The sequence below is a fragment of the Canis lupus genome, chromosome 2 (genome assembly GCF_003254725.2).
Source record: "Canis lupus dingo isolate Sandy chromosome 2, ASM325472v2, whole genome shotgun sequence".
Lineage (NCBI taxonomy): Eukaryota > Metazoa > Chordata > Mammalia > Carnivora > Canidae > Canis > Canis lupus.
The window spans coordinates 47,147,343-47,166,784 of record NC_064244.1 but is presented as its reverse complement, the minus strand read 5'-3'; the positions used below and the strand labels follow the sequence as shown (position 1 = coordinate 47,166,784).

The 19,442-nt window shown below is 41.1% G+C and overlaps 1 long non-coding RNA gene across 44 annotated transcripts in view; it reads right to left on the bottom strand.

Annotated features, from left to right (window-relative positions):
* LOC112660539 (uncharacterized) overlaps nt 1-19,442 on the bottom strand; it is a 270,043-nt gene that overhangs the window by 73,008 nt on the left and 177,593 nt on the right. For 42 of the 44 annotated variants that reach the window (XR_007406630.1, XR_007406653.1, XR_007406657.1 and 39 more), the window contains one exon: nt 18,280-18,404. This is a non-coding gene — a long non-coding RNA (uncharacterized LOC112660539). The remainder of the gene's footprint in view (nt 1-18,279; nt 18,405-19,442) is intronic. The other 2 variants (XR_007406640.1, XR_007406658.1) reach the window with 1 other exon arrangement.

Here is a 19,442-nt window from a genome sequence, read left to right as displayed (position 1 = left end):
GTTTTCTCCATTAAGTATTGGTATTATTTTAAACATATCATAACTAATCTGTAAAATCTTCCTAAATCAGATGCTATACACTGCCCTCTTGGCCTTAAGATTCATTTATTGCTTTTCCCTGCTCTGCTTTGTTACTCAAAAGATGCATCCCTGAAGGCTAGTTTCTCAGGTTCTTGTGACAGCTGGTTTCTGTTGGGTTTGGCCAACAAGAAGCCAAGGCAGGAGATTGTAGACAGAGAGGGAAGGAGAAGGGGCAGGGTATTTCTCCTCCCTTCTCCCCAGCCCCAGCCCACTCACTCATCCTCTACCCACTTTGGGTGAGATCATGTCTCCTCTGTGACTCCAATTCTCCTAGACTTCTCTGCTATGGGCTTAGCCTCCACTGATACCAAAAAACTAAGAAATATTTATGAAAGAAAATGTTAAAACTGAGAAAACTCTGTCCGGGGAATATATTCCCCCCTGAGAATTGGAAAGGGGGAGAAACATTTTTCTATTTTTAGTAGAATACTCATCTCCTAAAGAAGCATGGTATGAAAATCATGGTACCACTACAGCAAATTTAATATTTGATTTTGAGAGTCTTTGGATTATAATCAAACCTGTGTTGAGGATCATTTCAGTTGGAATCTGGGGCTATTTTGAATCTCTCTCCATAACAGTAGTGATCTGGAGAGATGCCCCAGAAATAAATGATCCTATAGGGCTGCTTTAGCCCTTTCTCTGTCATCCAGCATTCCTTACCTGGGAAATAAAGTACATGATGATTCTCTGAAATGCTTATAGTATTTGCTTATAGTATAAAAGTATTCCATCTTTGTTTCCTCCCCTTGTTTATATATGAGATCTATATTAATTTGATCTCTTGATTCTGTAAAGGGCAGGGACTAAAACACATTTAGCTTAATGTCCTAAGACATAGACAGCTTGTAAGGAGAAGGTAGGAAGGCATTGGACTTCTGAGAAAATGGGGGCAAACAAAAGGGAAAGATTGTAGCCACTGGATGAGGAAGGACTTTCTCCTCCTCTTTCCTTATTCTGATTGTCATTTGTGAAGTTGACTAGAAAGACCATATGCTAGCTCCTTTGGCATCAATAAAATCTAAGATTCTGTGAAATGGACTTTTGTTTATCTACTTATAACTTAACTAATGACCTCAAAAGCTCACCTCTGTTGAGCAGGTAGTCCTGGCCTTCATAATAGGGGATTTTGTACATCAAAACAAAGCAAAACAAAACAACAACAACAAAAAAACTACTCTTGGGACTAGATTATCTATACTTAACTGATGAAAATTAGTGGAGAAGTCTCTTAATTTTGGTAAGAAAGACCAAGTCTAAAGTACTGGTATCATTCTTGCCTGCCTGGTGTTGCCATAAGCTAGATACTCATCCCTGAGAATCTGGCCCTGTCCCTGAATCAAGGAGAATGAAGCCTGGGACTAAGCACAGCACCTTCTTTCCACCAGTACCAACATGTGGAATCTGAAATGCCCTGGGTTTGCAGTGTGCTATGGGCTCTCTGCTCACCTCTACCGTCTGTCCTGGGCCTGGCTAGGATTCTACTCTGGTTCCTGGTGGCTCTTATGATTCTCTGCTGAAACTAGAGTCCTGTCCTGAGTTCAGCTGTTGGTGCAGGGCTGGACTCAAAGTCTTGCCTGCTCTCTCCCCCTGGCCGAGGTCCTGCTTTAACCAAATGAACCCTTTTCCTGCTTGATCCCACAGCAAGAGGCTTCTGTACACCTAGAAACCAGGCTGCACTACTGACCTGAGATGCTTTCTTGCCAGATTCCAATCTACAACTCAGTTCTGTGGATAACTGTTCTCCCTGGGGACTGCAGTGTGGACCGCTGGCCCTCCCTTTGGGGACACATCCTATCAGCTAGTCAGTGCCCTCATCAATGGCTTCAGTCACTGTTTCTCTCTTCCTGACTGAGATTAGCTTCTCAGCATGGATTCCCAGGCTAATGCCACCCCATGCCTGATAACTGAGTGGCAATATCCAGCTCATCAAAAAGAGATATACGATCCAGCTTGATTGGCACTGGTATCAGTTTACCTATGTACATACAGTCTAAATGTGTATATACATTTTAAAATGGAAATACCATTTTTTCCCTGATATAGTGAGCTTATTGTAAAAAATTCAAACACAGAGAATGTGTAAGTTCCCCCTGCCACAAGCCATCTCTCGATTAATCATGTTAACAGTTTATATGGATATTACTCTCCCAGACTGTTTTTATGGCAGTATAAATTTAAATAGGTATTATTTATATTTAAATACATATATATTTAAAACAGACATTGGATTATAATTTTCTATAATCTGCATTTCATTTTCACCTTATCATTTGTTGCTGGACATCAGCCTGCCCTCCTTTCAAATCTGGACTCACTTTGGCTCAACTTCAGAGTACTCTGTGATTTAAGTACAAAGGAATAATTCTCCCTCTCTTTTTATAGTCTTTTTTGGGGGGGATGTTTGTTAAATTATTTATAGTGATAGGTCTTACAGAAATAGATGTTTTTTATTGAGACCATCAAAACCTTCAGTGCCTTAATGATTCTGCTGATTAAGTGGAAAACACATGAAGGCACGTCAACCTGTCAAGCAAAAGAAAACGCTATCTCTCCCTAATGTAAATGGATTATATAAAGGCCTGATCTCCCACTGCATCAAGTTACAGTGTTTCATGCTCTAAAGACCAGGTAGGTATTACTTTGCACAGTTCTTGTAGAACGCTGGACTTTTAAGACGAAGAACCAAATTTTAAAACTGTCATAAATCTGAGTCTGGCTTTCAGAAGGCAAGAATGCTATTTTTAGTGTGTCTGGATTGCGGTCTTTCCCTTTGGTACTTGATGATGACTGCACAGTAAGAATGAAAAATGAAACTTCTGGAGATTGGATAGCTAAGGAGATTGAAAATAACACCCAGACAGTGGAGCCTTTGGGTCACTAATTTGAATTCAGCTCAGATCAGTGATGACTACAAATTGTTCTGTCTGCTGGCAGTGAGGCTTGCAGAAAATACATTTCTCATCCTTATCTGTGTTAATTATGTCTCTGTGCTTGTCGGAGCCAGGTATGCAGGTTTTAGATTGTAATCCCCCAGAGGGCAGGGACCATATCTGCATAATGCACTTTTTACACCCTCACTTAGATGAGGGTTGATTAGATGATTTTGTTTAGGCAGATGAAGAAGTGCTCTTTTTGAGGGGAACTGGCTGGTGTGAAATTGTGACTATCAAGCATTTCTGTGAAATATGAGAGTGACATCCCTTCCAGTTTGTTCTGGGTGGCCTTGGAAATAGTTTAGTCCCACACCATGACAAATAGTCTCCTTTTATAGTCCTGTCAGCAAACATTGCAGCTCAAACCCTGAAATTTAAAGACACATCTCTTTTCCTTTTTTCTGATTTGCACACATCTATTGGGGTCTAACGTGACACCCACCTTTTCCCTGGTCTTCCTTTAGTGTGCCTTGATCATCACATGTTATTAACTGTTATCCTCCACTGATGATAATCTTTTTGTGAATGTATCTCTATGGAGAGGCAAAATTTTGAGGGTCAAGATCATATCTTACATCTTTTTGTAACCTCCTCAGCCACTAGTTAGTTCAATGTTGGCCATTTCTGGATTTTACTAATAATATTGTTGAAAAATTGAATAAAAGTCATACTTTAAAGTTTGCATGGTTTTTTATGTTAGTTTTTTTTACATTCGTTTTTATTATATGAGCTATGCTTTTTCAGCTCTTTTAATATCACATTTCAAATGCTGTGGATGTGGTGCCCATACAGTCATGCGGGTTGTACACTGCACAACTCTAGAGGGCCTATTCACATAGATGATGGCTCTGGTGATTGCTTCGGATAATTCTGAAATAATGGAGGTCAAAGAATATCAGCACTAGTGCTTCAGAATAAAACATGTTACTAACCCAAATAGGCAAGATGGGTAAGAGTAAGTCACTAAGGTGTAAATCTTAACATACCTGTTTTGGACCAAAAATAAATACGACGGGGACAACACTTTTCAGCAAGTGAGTGTTTCCACTACTTCTACCTCTTTTCCCATCCTAGCAGGATTTTTTTTTTCCCCTGAAGGCACAGTTTATTCCCATTCTCAGCCTTCTAAATAGAGTTTGACTTTGTCAACCCAGCTCTGGGGCTTTTGTGAGGTGGAATTAGGAAATAATTGAGACAGGGCTGGAGAGCAAGGAGGACAGGGAAGGAAAAACTGCCCACGGTCCTGACTGCTGGGCCGGATAGGAGCTTGAGAGAGTGAGAGGCTCTAGCCCAGGGTAGAATGGGAGAGCATTTCAGGAGGTGCTACAGAGTGTATACGAGTGGATTCCCTTGAATGCTTGAGTATTGGGATAGGCCAGGTTCTGGAGTAGCTGCAAGTCACAAACAACTAAATCTCATTGGTTTAATACAACAAAATTTCATTTGTTGCTCAAAGTCTGGTACAGGTCCCAGGGACCCCTGAGGCAGGAGTTCTCCATATGGTGACTCAGTAGCGGTAGATGCCTTGATCTTTTGGCTCTGCTGTCATGATAATGGTAGAGGGGAGAGGGCATGGAGCCCCTACAGCCATTCCTACAAGCTTCAGCTGGGCAGGGACTCTGGCTCGCAGCCACACACCTGAACCTGGCCCTGAGGCCTGTGTGGCTATAAGCCCGCTTGGAAGCTATCTTCCATGAGCCTGGGAGATGAGAACTGTATGTAGCTGAGGTCTACTAGCTCTGCCATGGGCTCTTTAGAAGTGTGCAAAAGTACTGGGATTGCTTTTACTTTTGGTGGCTGGACAGTATCTGTGTGATAGGTGATACCTCTCTGAGAGTGGGCCATCAAAGGCCTTAGAATTTATGTGGCTCATACACGAAGAGGCAACTTTACTTAATAAAGCATTCTTAGGACTTTCTGAAAAACACAGCAAAGTAGTTGTTGTCTTGCTAGGTAAGTAAGAGCTCTTAAAAATTTTTGCCTGCTTGCTATCTCTCTTCTTTTCCTTTAGTGAGAAAATACCCACTCCCAAGACTTATTCAGAGGAAGTTTTAAATTTGGTTTTATTTCCTTTGCTTCCTTGATACTCACTTTACTAGGCATCTTAAGATGGAGAAAAGGTGATAAATCCCCTTCAGCATCATTAAAAAGAAGACTGTCTAGAATGACATAAATGTGATGGTCATTCATGATTCCTTAGAACTTTATGGCTCTATCAAGAAAATAAAAAGTCTATATTGCAAATCCATAGGAAAAACAAAGCTGGCAGACCGTGCCTAATGTGATTTCTTAGCAAGTGTGTTTCAGGAGAGGACAAAAGAATACAGACATAGATACAACTTTTTTTTTTAATAGGAGGATAAATTAGGAAACAATTTTAGACCTTTCTACAATTTTCTCCACAGGAACAACTGTATTTTAGGAGAGATCATCTGATTATTTGTGTCTTGACAACATTTCAACAATTGCAACAGGTGGTCCATACCATTAACAGTAGCAACAACAAACCTGGTTGCTCTACATGAGAGCGAGAGAAGGCACGACTGAATACTTCAGTATGCAATTACATTTGCTGCATAATTAGTCATAAATTGAGCATCCAAACATAGATGCATGCGTAATTAATTATGACTTATTTAAAAGCACTCGGGTTGTGACACTTTGTTCTTCATTTCCTGCAAATCAAATTACCTAAGTTTTCATTTCTTTTTTTTTTTTTAAATGTTTTATTTTTTATTTTTTTATTTTTTTAAATTTTTTTTTTATTATTTATTTATGATAGGCACACAGTGAGAGAGAGAGGCAGAGACACAGGCAGAGGGAGAAGCAGGCTCCATGCACCGGGAGCCCGACGTGGGATTCGATCCTGGGTCTCCAGGATCGCGCCCTGGGCCAAAGGCAGGCGCTAAACCGCTGCGCCACCCAGGGATCCCCTAAGTTTTCATTTCATTTCAAAATAATTTTGCCTGCATTATTTTTTTTAAATTTCAACTGAGATATGGAGTTGATTACACATAAATAACTGATTCGGTAAGGGATCAGTGAAGGAAGAGTAGGGAGGAACGCTATCTGAAGGCTCAAGTTTGCAGAGTGTTAGCAGAACTCGCTCGGAAGGTAGAGGGGGCAGGTGGAGGCTGGGGCTGGCAGGCCTTGGGAATGGAAGATGTTCTCAGTGTTTGTGATTGTGCTATCCTGGCCAAGGAAAGATAACATATCAAGAGAAATAATACAGATGAAGAAAGTCAAATGACTGAGTGATCTGGAGATGAAGCTAATACTGCCATATTTTAAAACGTATTCTATCAACTAATGAATACTACATTTTATTTACTTTTTAGATAGAGTGTAAGCAGGGAGAGGGGGAGGGACAGAGAGGGGGAGAGAGAGAGAATCTTAAGAAGGCCCTATGCCCAGCTCAGAGCTCCATCTCACAACCCTGAGATCATGACCTGAGTGGAAATCAAGAATCGGACATTTAACTGAGCCACCCAGGTGCCCCGTAAATATTTTATTTTTAGCATATTTAGATCATGTGGATTCCAGACTGTGTCTTTTTTCTAACAGAATCTATTGATTATTTGAGGAAAATTGAGATATACTACTTGGACACATGAGTTGTAGACATAACTGCCTTTTCTCAAATGCTATGTGATAACACCTCGAGAACTATGTCTACAGCAAGGGCTTTGAACTGTTGGCAGGTGCCTTTTCTGACACCATCAGTCATGAAAGCTGAGCGGTTTAAACTGCCAGGCTTCTCTGTAAACAGTCATCAGGCTGGTGCTTCTTAAGTTTTCCTGTTAAGTATCCCTAATAGTGTGGACATTGAATTGGTGTCTTTGGAAGTCTGGGGCCATATTCCAATCATGCCCCCTAAGAAAACAGGAAAATTCCTTGTTAGAAACTCATGTCATGGGGCACCTGGGTGGCTCAGTGGTTAAGCATCTGCCTTTGGCTCAGGGCATGATCCTGGGGTCCTGGGATTGAGTCCCACATTGCCCCCAACCCCCGCAGAGAGCCTGCTTCTCCCTCTGCTATGTCTCTTTTTATCTTTCATGAATAAATAAATAAAATTTTTTAAAAAAGAAATTCACGTGACTCTTAAAATTCTTGTATTGATGTCTCTTTTGACATAAAAAATACCATTTTAAGTAATAAACTGTGGGAAAACATAAAAATGTTTTCTACCTAACACAGTGATTCATGAGTGAGATTCTTTGCCAATGAGTCTCTCTACTGGGAAGAACCAAGATGAGCACTGGAGATGTAGCCCAGCACAGCTGTTTTGGTGTCCAGTTAACTTCTCTTAATATTTCAATAACTCAAACTCATAAATATCAGAATATAAATATCTGCAGACTTTTCAGAGTTTTAGAAGCTATGTTGATGCTGCCCCAGAGGATGTTCAGGGCATTTTCATGCAACTGTTGGTAAAATTGCACAATTTTTTTTTTAAACGATTTTATTTATTTATTCATGAGAGACAGGCAGAGACACAGGCAGAGGGAGAAGCAGGCTCCCTGCAAGAAGCCTGATGTAGGACTCGATCCTGGATCCTGGGATCACGGCCTGGGCCAAAGGCAGACGCTCAACCACTGAGCCACTCAGGTGCCCCACCCATTACACTCTCTCCTGCAATGTGGCCAGCTGCAAGTATCTGACCCATTTTTACCACCCTGTTGGACACAGAAAATCAAGAGCAGATGCATTGGGGCGAGACATTCTTGGTGAACAGTATCTACTGTTTTAGATTGTGTAACGGTTTTGATGCATTTTACCATTCCCACAGTATTTTGTCACAGATTTGATGTTATTTGTATGAGCCCAGTATTCCCTGCTCTCTCACCCGCCATCACATTATCTAGCTGGAAGTTTCTTCACCAGATAGAATGAGAGGAACGTCACTGAGCATGCTGACAATCAGCACAGGCCTTCTTCATTACGCATAGAAGGAGTGCAAAACAACCAGGGGCAAAATTGCTTTCTCTTCAAGCTTTCTTTGAACTATCAGGTAAAAAGAACTGGGTTCACCCCAGTTTGTCAGTCAGTCATTTACATGGGTTTGGGTCAATTAAAGTGTGTAAAACAACAGGGATCTTTGATGGGGCTTTTTTTTTTCTAAACATCTCCCTCCTATCCCAGGCTCATTCAACCATATCTAAAGTCCAGGATTCTCTGGCGTGTTCCCCTGTTAATTGGCTTTACTGGTAAAGTAAAGGGGTGATGTGTCCACCTCTACTTTGCCTCAGAGGAAGCTTCCCAAGTGAGTCTTTCCTGTTCTGTCACCGCTCTGGTGGGGGCAAGTGCCCCCTTCTCTTCCTCACCCCCATTCGTGGTATCCACGTCTCCCTCCTTCAGTTCTGGAGGGTTCCAGGTGCCCAAGATTCTCACATGATTATCCTTAATTACTGAGTCAGTTCACTTTGATGCTCCTTCCTCTCTTCTTTCTAGTCCTCAAGACAAAATGCTCTTTTATTGTTCCCACTTGGAAAACTTCGGGGAGTCCTCTTTCTAATTTAAATCTGCCCTCTGGGATCCCTGGGTGTCGCAGCGGTTTGGCGCCTGCCTTTGGCCCAGGGCGCGATCCTGGAGACCCAGGATTGAATCCCACATCAGGCTCCCGGTGCATGGAGCCTGCTTCTCCCTCTGCCTGTGTCTCTGCCTCTCTCTCTCTCTCTCTGTGACTATCATAAATAAATAAAAATAAAAAAAAAAATTAAATCTGCCCTCTGCCCGCTGCCCTCCCTGCCTACCCCTTCCTCCATCTAGTCCTTAACCTGAGAAGGATTTATGCATAGGCTTCATGTAGTCCTAGTCTCAGGCTAGCACTTTCTTTGAGCTTTGTTCTTTCTTCCTTTTTGGCCAGAAGAAGGAAAAAAAAAATGGCCTTGAGTATTGCTGAGAAAGCAGAAGGGAGTAGATTAAAATTTCAGGATGTAATCCTGCCACCGCACAGATTTTCTTCATATTTCTCCTGTCAATGTTAAGGTGACCTTGAAACTGACTTTGAAGGAAGCCTCTAGCAAATCTTTGTCTGAAAATGCTTTTGTGATCTCACCATTAGCTCTGCTTTTCTTTTTTTTTAAATAAAGATTTAAATAATCTTTAAAAAAAGATTATTTATTTATTCATGAAAGACACAGAGAGGGAGAGAGAGAGAGAGAAAGAGGTAGAGGGAGAAGCAGGCTCCATGCAGGGAGCCTGATGTGGGACTCGATCCTAGGACTCCAGGATCAAACCCTGGGCCAAAGGCAGATGCCAAACCACTGAGCCACCCAGGGATTCCCTAGCCCTGTTTTTCTTTATCTGAAGCCTCTCTCAATATCCTGAGACTTGGCTGAACAGTTTGGAAATCCCTGGAGAAGATTTTTAGGGCTCCTCCAAGCTCTGAAATGATCCTTGATTCTTTTGCTTTTGGGATAGGAGGAACACTACTCCCTTCCCCCCTTGGTTAGTTTTCTAGAAGGAATAGCTCTGTGGCAGCTCTTTGTGCTATAGCGTATCCGTTTCCCTATACCTAGGTTGACAGTATAGGCTACCTGTCTTCACTGCATTTGAGGCCCTGTATTGGTAAGGAACTTCTAAAATTGCTAACGGGGAGGAAAATTTTTCAGAAGATTGACAGTGAGGAAGGCTTCTGAGTTAGAGTCAGCCAAAGAGTACTGGTTGCAGGATTGCATTCCATCTTCTTGCTGGCAGGCACTTCAGTGCTGGGTTTGTGCCTCTCCAGAGCCAGGACCTTGGATGTCTGGATCTGGACAAGGGCGAGGTGGCATCAAGGTTTGCCTTTAATAATAAGAGCCCTTCACACCCTGTTGATTCAAATCAAAGGGATCCACATTCGTTTTCACATCTCACTGATTATTTTGTATATGGCGCTGCATGTTCATTTAGGCTCAAAATTGCATCCATATATTTCCAGCTTTCTATGATCTCTTTTGCTTCATTTGCTCTTCTGAAATATTTCCAATTATTTGGGTGCCCAATTGTTCGTGAAGTGGTCGCTCACTTTGTGCCGAAAAGGCATTTTTAGAAAAAAAGATTTATCATTGTCGTTGTGTTATATGCTGATTTCAAAAAGACCCGGTCATTTAAGCTCATTGAGATATTAAATGATTTCCCTCTTTCCAAACTCTGAGATAATCTTTCTTTCAAATCTTCCACTAACTTTTCTTTTGTGGTTGATGAGGAAGACCTCAACAGATGAGTTACAATAAGGGGCTATTGGATCAGATCAGCTGGTACCCAGGGAACTTGAACGGACGAACTAGATTTATGAACAACCAACTTCAGTCGGTAAACCATGAGGTTCAAGTGGCATGGTAAGTATTCTTTGGTGATGAAATCAAAATTAAAAATGCCATTTTGAGCTGAGGGTCTGGAGACATCTTTTTCAGCCTCTGATTACAGACTCCAGACACCTCGTGTTTCCTCACATAGTAAACAGAGGTTCCTGAAAATAACCTGCAATGCATCATGGTCTCAGAGCAGACTGTGGTCAGATTCATTTTAGGTGATATGTAGGATCCATGGTATTTCGTATTTGTCAGATCAACTGATGCTGGACATCAGGGGAGGCCCAAAGTGATAGCAGTGACCTCAAAATATCCAGCAAAGCTTGGATCCTGCAGTGGTCAGTGCTACTGCTGGTACAGAGAGTGCCTTGGTGCAGACTGTGAAAAAACTACTTCCCTGGGCAAATGAAATACAAAAAATTCGCTCCTTCTACAGGGCGGATGTAACCCCTCCTGGAGGCTGGGCAGGTACATTTGTGCAATGGTCTAGTGCGTGCCCTTGAGGGTCCTGGTTAATGATCCTGGGAAGAGTGTTGCAGGAATGACAAGATGCCATAAGCAGAGAGGAGGCCAGAAGTCTGATGGGCTGGCAGGAGGGAGGAGGGAGAAATGAGGGTTCCTTCCAGGGGTAATAGTTCTGGATACTGAGAGAGTGAGAGGAAGCTGAAACTGGGAGAATGCTGTGAACTATGGGAATGACCAAAGGGCTTTTCCTCCTCTAAGACTTGCTTGGAATGCCAATATTGGAACCTGAAAGGAGACATCTGTTCTTTGGCACCCACATTGTCCATGTCTGTCCTAATCTTAGTTTTCCCCTGGCCCAAAGGGTCATAGCTAATGAACACAATCATTCTTTTTTAGATTAGACCCTTTTTAAAAAGATTTATTTATTTATTCATGATAGATATATATAGAGAAACAGAGAGGCAGAGACACAGGAGGAGGGAGAAGCAGGCTCCATGCCGGGAGCCTGACGCGGGACTCGATCCTGGGACTCCAGGATCGCGCCCTGGGCCAAAGGCAGGGGCTAAACCGCTGAGCCACCCAGGGATCCCAGATTAGACCCTTTTTATGCTTAAAATTATCGATTCAGGCAAGTAAAAATCTAAGTGATGTTTGAGATGTCTTTTCTATATTCTTTCACCCATAGTCGCTATTTTTTTGTTTGTTTATTTTGTTTTCTTGGAAATTCTCCTTACCCTCAAACCCAGCTCAGGGCTAAACCTTCCTCATTACTCCAGTTCCAGGCAGACTTATCTGAACACCCATTACACTCTGATCTGTACCACAGATTTATTTTTCTCAAACTATTTTATGTGTTTATGTGTTTTTCTTCCCCAAGACTGTCAGTCTTCTGAGGGCAGGGACTGCATCTGTGTAATTGCTCTCACATCACTGATGCGTCTGGCAAACAGGAAGCACTGCTGGTTTGGCTAAAGGTGGGACTGAACACCTCCATATACAATTTTCAATTACTCGTGATAGTTGGAAAGGTGCTATATTGTAGAAAACAAAAACACACACAACACTAAGGATCTTGCAGTCTGTTGTTTTCACTTGTAACCTCGTGAAGCCTTCAATCAGAGCTTGAGCTGGGCAGCTAACTCAAATTGTTGGTGTATCACAGCATCCTTCTTGGCCAGCAGTCTACCTGGAATGTATCTGAGACCTGCCTCTCCTGGCAAGACAGGAAGTGACATGAAGGTGGGCGGGAAGTGGGATCCATGATGGGATCCCTGACTGGAAAGGGTGCTATGGGGCTGAGGTAAAGTTCCTGCATCCTTGTCATTACCAGAATCAACTGTAGCTACCACCACCTGTTCACAGGTATTTCTGACCTGAACGACTCTGCTCTTTAGAGGGAAGACAGAAGGCAGCCAAAATGAAGGGAATCTACTCTCTCTGTTCTCCTTCAGGTCCTATCCCTCATCGTTCCAGGCTGCATGTCTCAGAGAATAAAAGGTGCCTATGTGGTAAGTGTACCCTGGGGAAGGGGGATGCCCAAGAACTCTGTTTCATTTACTATAGCACAGTTTCTGGACCAACTCTTGGCTACTGAACCAAGGCCACATGGGTCAATGGGAAAGGCAGGGTCAGAATCCAGAACCTCCAAATCCGAGACCTGGTGGGACTCCAGTTCATTCCTTTCTAAATATAAAATTGAAGTAATTACTGATCAAATGTGCCACTGAGACGAATAATGAAAAGCTAATAATTGTTTTCCTTCCCTTTTAAAGAAACACACCACACTCAGACACCCATTTACAGATATTTTCAGTTAAAATGTCACACAATATTTGTTATATCAGCAGGAGAATGGAAATTGAGTTGGCAGTGAAGCATTGCAGTGACAACTGTTACCTTGGAAACTGTAGTAAGCAATCATAATTACAATTAGCAAGACTTGCACAAAGTATACATAAATATTCACGTGCCAGGGATGAGTGTCACATACACCAGACAGCAGAGGAAATGGTGGGACTGTTTCTTTCTCTTTGACATGTCCTTGCACGGAATTGGGTTCTGTAACCACATATCACAGCTTCTTCGAATTTAGGTAAATATATTTCCTTATGTGCTGGTGTTGGGGCTTGTACCATAATGACATTTGACACCCAGCAGATTACTTGGAAGCTTCAACTGACCCTTAGTTGAAGTATGACCAGTCCTAAATGGACTTTTAACAAAGCCTGATCTCACAAGAAAAAAAGGCAATTGTAAATAATAAATGGTGCTGTAGCCCCATTACAAGGGTGCTCTAGGGAAAAGCACTACAAACCAGAAGGAATGGTTAAAACGTGATTTAATCAGCCACTACAACTGGACTCTTGGCTTCTTCTTTATTGCCATGGAAGTGTCCCCTTTCAGATTTCCCTGTCAAATCTCAAAAGAAGTTTGAGAGAGTGAGTGATAGAATTGTTTTCACTCACACATGCCAGGAGTGTCCTAGACTCTGTGAATTTTTTTCATGACCAAGAGAGAAAAGGCTGTTCAGTCAACAGTGTATGTGGGTTGGTATTTCCGTGCACTTGTGGGAAAAAAGCTCTGAAGGTAAATAAATCTTCATAGCAAAACCAGTGTTATTTTCAGGGCCAGAGGGCACACCAAAAACTCTTCTTCTGTACACAGTAGAGTTTTCTGTTCAGCTTGTCTGAGCATGCTGGCTGCCTGGGGCTTTCCGGATAAACACACATTGCAAGTGGTTGCCATGATGTGAGGGGCAACAAGGGGAAGAAATGTTGACATGCTTCCTTTGAGAGCAGAGGTCTTGACCTGAGCTTTAAAGAAGTCTGATAACATGAATACAAGAAAGTGACCTTGGCATAGATGCCAAAATAATTGGAAGAACTCACATTTCAGGCAGCAGCATCTGTATGGAATGGGAGGGAAGGGTGGTGGAGGTGAGGACAGTGGATGCCTGGCATATTGCCTTCCCTCTCTAGATCACATCAAGTCCTGTATATGTGCTTCCCATAGAAGCCCTGTTCCCTTGGCCACAAGGGCTAAGTCATGTGCCATGCGTCCCTCTGACCTATGAGTTATGAGCTCATGCCTGCTCTCTGGATGATTTTCTTCTGGAGGAGGGGCAGTATGTACTGGATCCAAAATCAGCCATGGTGCTGTATCTCTTCTTCCTAATGTCCCCAACCCTCAACACTTGAGGCTGCCTGTCTCAGAGAACAAAAGGTGACTGGCATTATATGGAGTCCTGGCAGTCCTAACCAGGTAACAAACATGACAAATGACATGTATTAGACGCCCTCATCATAATTCAGTGCAAGGTAGGGAAAGAAAATTGTTTCAGTTAAAATGAAAACTTCATCTATTACTTTCTGCTTTAACCAGAGTTGTAATTACTTATTTGAAGCCCAACACTGTGCTTTGTTCTTAGATGAGACAAAAGAAGGATGTCAGAGTTTCTTCCTTTAAAAGAATTTATGATCTAGTTGGGATGAAGGGCATAGGAAACCCAAACAATTAGTAAAGCATATGGTACCTACCAACTATTGTCAAATATTAAAGTGTTTAGCAAGTGAGAGATTGTTAAGGTCTGAAATCATTGGGAAAGACATCAAGAAGGCGGCACTTGGAAAAGGCTTTGTACATTGTGGAACTGGTAGAGATAAACAGCAAGCGTGTGTGTGTGTGTGTGTGTGTGTGTGTGTGTGTGTGTGTGTGTACAGGAAGGGGGCAGGGTTGGAGAGTGCCAGGAGGAAGCCTGTTGAGCCAAAAGCCAAGGAGACTATTCCAGCAGAGCTAGTGACTGTGCTATGGGACTGATGACTATGGGAATGATGTTCCAAATGGTATCTGGGTTTTTGCTCTCAAAAGCTCCTTCCTGTTGGAAATCTCTACCCTGAGTACTCATCTGTTCCGCTCTGAATCTGACTTCAGCAATTTGACCTTCTTTGACCTCCCTCCTACCTTGACTTTCCTATTATTTCTTTCCCCTCCCTCTTTCCCTTTCTTTCCTATACTCCCTTTATTCACATAAGAATATAGTGATTAACTGTAGAGTTTATGACTAAAGACTCTAGTTGTATAACCATGTTCAGTTCTTAAATAATGGCCCCAGGGCAATATAAGATAATCATACAGTAAATAATACTAGGCTGACAGTAATTGAGGATCTACCATGATGTCCTTGGTAACTTATCATTTTAAAACTCATGTTATTAGAGAAATATATCCATGTGGTGAAAAGAAAAATCACACAGAAGAATTTATGATGAAAAGCAACAATCTTTCAACTTTTCTTTCTCTATCCTAGTCCAGTCTCCGGAAACAATCTCTTTGAGTTCAAGCCTTCTAATAATTACTTCCATACCTTTAAATAATATACTTCCATTTCTTGATTTTTTTTTAGCTTTAGGCAATATATGATGACTCTCAGCCATGAAAGACCAAGACTTAGCTCATTCGTATTATACCCCACCTTTCTACCTTTCTACTTCTGCTGTGTTTGATCTCTATGTTGTTTACTTTTGAGTTATTTTATTAGATAACTTTGTGATATTAGGTGTTACATCTCTCTGACTCCCACATTATCCTCTTTATTACATTTCTCTATTTTACCCCTCCCTTGCTAACTCCCACCTCATCTCAGCCACGTCTTCTGGCTTTTACATTTTTAAGATAGTTAACATTTACATCTGTTCTGAAACAATAATTAACTTTTATGAGCTTTTGCTATAGATTGAAAATCAAAGAACAGCACTGACATTATTATAACTATGTGAATATTGCTCACTGCAAAGTCGAGTTGTAGGTTAGGATTGCATTTCTTCCTTTATGAGTGCAGTGAAATATCCTCTGGGCTACTCAAGATACAATGGTTGTAGCTTCAAGGTCAAAAGGTTTCTCTTGCCTTACATTGCTATGGTTGCTTGAAGTTGTAGAATGCTTCACAGTTAAGCCATGAATTTCTCAAATATCTTTTGATTGCTGCTTCTGTTGCCCTTTTTCCCCTGAAGTTTCTAATGGACTCATTGCCCATTCATATTTAAAAGAAAAGGACTAAGTAGGTGATACAGATTTCCTCTGCCCTAAACAGGAAGGTCTTCTGCTTAATCACAGTGTCCAGGATGGGGTCCATCACTAGCAGGTTTTGCTTTGGAGTAAGTAGGCCGGGACCTTCACCTTAGGTCAAAATGAGGAGAACATATCTCTGGGTAAAAACATCCAACACAGACTCTTGGGTTCTCCTGAACACTATTTATTCAGTTTTCTTAAATAAGAGCCCACCAGAAGTTTTTTCAGGGATAAATGTTGGGCTGTGTGTAGCAAGAGGGGAGAAGGGGGAGATGGCACTCCCTAATACAATTGTTCTGTACATAGATATTCAAAGAATCCTCTTGCCAGCCCAGTGTTTTACCATGCCCTGCTGTCTTAAGTGCCAGCTCTATGCTTGGAGGCTTACAAGAGATGCTCTGGGCAGATCTCTACAACTCCTAGATCAAATGTTTGGGGATGTGATTCCCTGTATCTGTATTTTCTATCAGCATGTCTCCTTCTGCTTTTCATCTTCCAGAAATCTGTTTGGAATGTCTCATCCACTGATTATCCACTTTCCCATTTCTTTTTAGGAGTCCAGAAATGAATGGATAAAAAACTCATCCTCTTGAATAGGTCATGCTTCTGTTCATGGCACCATGTTTGTTCCGTTGCTGCTGTAACAAATTACCCAGACCCAGGGCATAACACAAGTTTATTATTCTCTGACACTTTGGGAGGCCAAAAGTCTGAAATGAGTTTTGTAGGGCTAAACTCAAGGTGTAAAATCAGAGGCTGGTTCCTACAAGACGATCCAGGAGAGAATCTGTTCCTTGGCTCTTCTAGTTTCTTGTGGCTGCAGGTCATTCCTTGACTCATGGCTATGTCATGCCAACCTCCTGCTTCCATGATCACATCCACATCGACCTCTTCTTCAGTAGTCAAATCTCCCTCTGCCTTCCTCTTACAAGGACACTGTGACTACATTGAGGGCCTCCCTAGATAATCTAGGATAATCGCCCCATTTTAAGACTCTTAAGTTAATCATGTCTGCAAAGTCCCTTCTGCCAAACAGAGAACACTCATAGGTTCTGGGACAAGGACTTGGATATCTTTAGGGGCCATTTCTCTGCCTACCACAGTCTTCCTTCATGTCTCCTTTTTTGTTACCACATACAGCCAGTTAAGTAATTAGGTGCCATGGATTGACTGTTGCATTGGCTCTCAACTCTGAATGCATATTAGAATTAGCTGGTTTTAAAAAAATACCATAGTCTTGGCTTGATTTTGCTGCTAAAAGAATTAGAAGTTCTAGGGCGTTAGATCTGTGTATTATGATTAATTTTTTTAAACTTTTTGTTTTGCTAAAATCTCCAAATCATAGAAAAGTTGAAAGAAGCTACAAAGAACTCCAAAGAGTCTTGGTTTACCAATTATTTACACATTTTGCACATTTTATTCTTCTCTGATTTTTTTCTGAACCTTTTGAGAGTCCTTCATCCCTAAAAGTCCTTTAGTATGTACTTCCTAAAACTAAGAATATTCTCTTTTATAACCACAATGCCATTACCTAAATCAGGAATTTAACAGAGACCCAATGCAGTTTGGGTCCCTCCCCTCCTCCCGGAATATATGGGATATCAAGAGTGCAACCTTGCTTTTCACTGTTTCCTTTTGCCTAGAAAAGCTTTGCCCATTCCCTTATTTTAACCTTTGTGAATTACTTGTATTGTATTTCTTGAATAGTTGGGTCTTGCTTTGTGAGCCAGATAGAGAATCTTTCAGCAAGTGAATTAAACATTATACATATTTACTGACAAAGCTGGTGGTGCCAATTCTGTCATGTTATTTTATGTTATTATTACATTTATGTTACATTTGCTATGTTTCTCTATACAATTTGTTTTCATTCCTTTCAATTTTTTTTTTGGTATTTAGTATGATAAATATTTTTGTTTTGGAAATTATCTTGTATTTATACCTTTAAAAATGCCCATAGTCCCACCCTTTTGGGTGGGTACTATTAAAAACCCAGAACATTCTAAGTGTTGGTGGGGATATGGAGAAGTTGCAGCCTTTGTGCATTGTTTGTGGGATTGTAAAATGGTGCAATTGCTATGGAAACAGTATGGAAGTTATTAAAAAAATTAAAAATTGAACTACCATGTGATCCAGAAATTCCACTCCTGAGTATATAAACACAAGAATCAAAAGCAGGGCTCTTGAAGAGATATTTACAGAACCATATTCATGGCAGCACTATTCACAGTAGCTGAGAGGTGAAAACAACCCAAATATCCAACTACTAAATGGATGAACAAAATGTGGTATATATGACATACAACAGAATACTATTATGTTGCCTTAAAAACATAAAGTTATGTTACGTGCTGTAGTATAAATGAACTCTGAGGCATTATGCCAGGTGAAACAATCCAGTGACAAAAGGACAAGTACTATATGATTTCACTTACCTGAGGTATGTAAAACGGCCAAATTCATAGATGTAGCATGTAGAATGGTGATTACCAGGGGCTGGCCAGTTGTTGCTTAGTAGCTATGGAATTTCAGTTCTGCGAGATGAAAGGGTTCCACAAATCTGTTTCACAACAAGGTAAATATACTTAACACTATTGAAGTGTACACTTAAACATATGTAAGATGGTAAATTTTATGATATCTATTTTCATCATTATAAAAAACAAATGCCCTGAGCCCCCTGTTTTTAATTAACTCTATTTGGTTTCTTTTTAGTGTCAGTTTTAAATGGTATCCTTTGATTCCCACCTACTGTGTCTACAATAGTCAGTGAGTTTACACATTAGTAGTTTTAAGACTATCTCCAGGTGGTTCTACTACACAGCTAGAACTGAGCCACTGGGCAGCTCCCCCTTCCAGTTCCACATCGCCATTCTATTCCAGCTTTTATCCTTCTTTGCATTCTAAAAATCTATCTGGCTTTTCCCAGACTACCTGTTGAATCCTCTCTAAATACTATGCCCAGAGTAATCTCACAAAAGTTCCCCTTTGTGTCATGCTCTCCACTCTTAACGTCAATGATGGTTCATTTTGCATCATCTCACACTTGGAATAGGTGAATTGATTTGGGTCTCAGCAGGGTCACTTACCAGTTATGTGACCTTTTTAAGTAATGTAAGGTGCCAACATAGTTGCTGGATCATAAAGGTATTCAATAACCATCCTTCCATTCTTCCTTTGCTAAGATTTGCTATTTCATTGTTCATGTCTGCCCCACTCATTCCCTAGACCCACCCACCTGGCCTTCCCCAGCAACTGGCACAGCCATCTTTGGGTTTTAAAAACAGACTTATCTTTTAAGACAAAATTCTTAAAAAAAAAAAAAAAAAAAGACAAAATTCTTGCCTACACACTTCAGCCAGAACTGATCCTGCTACCTTGAACAACCACGGCACTCTCTTTAACATGTGAAATCTTTTAGTGATAGTTTACTTGTGTTCTGCCTTTTTATAGAAGTGTAAATAAAGTTTATTAATTGAAAATGGAAACCCAAGGACAGGTGAGAAAAGGAGCAGAAGGAGCACTCCTTATCAGAAAACTGAGGAATTACATCATTTGCTTTGCAATGTGTGGCCTTGCTTGAACAATTAACGGTCCC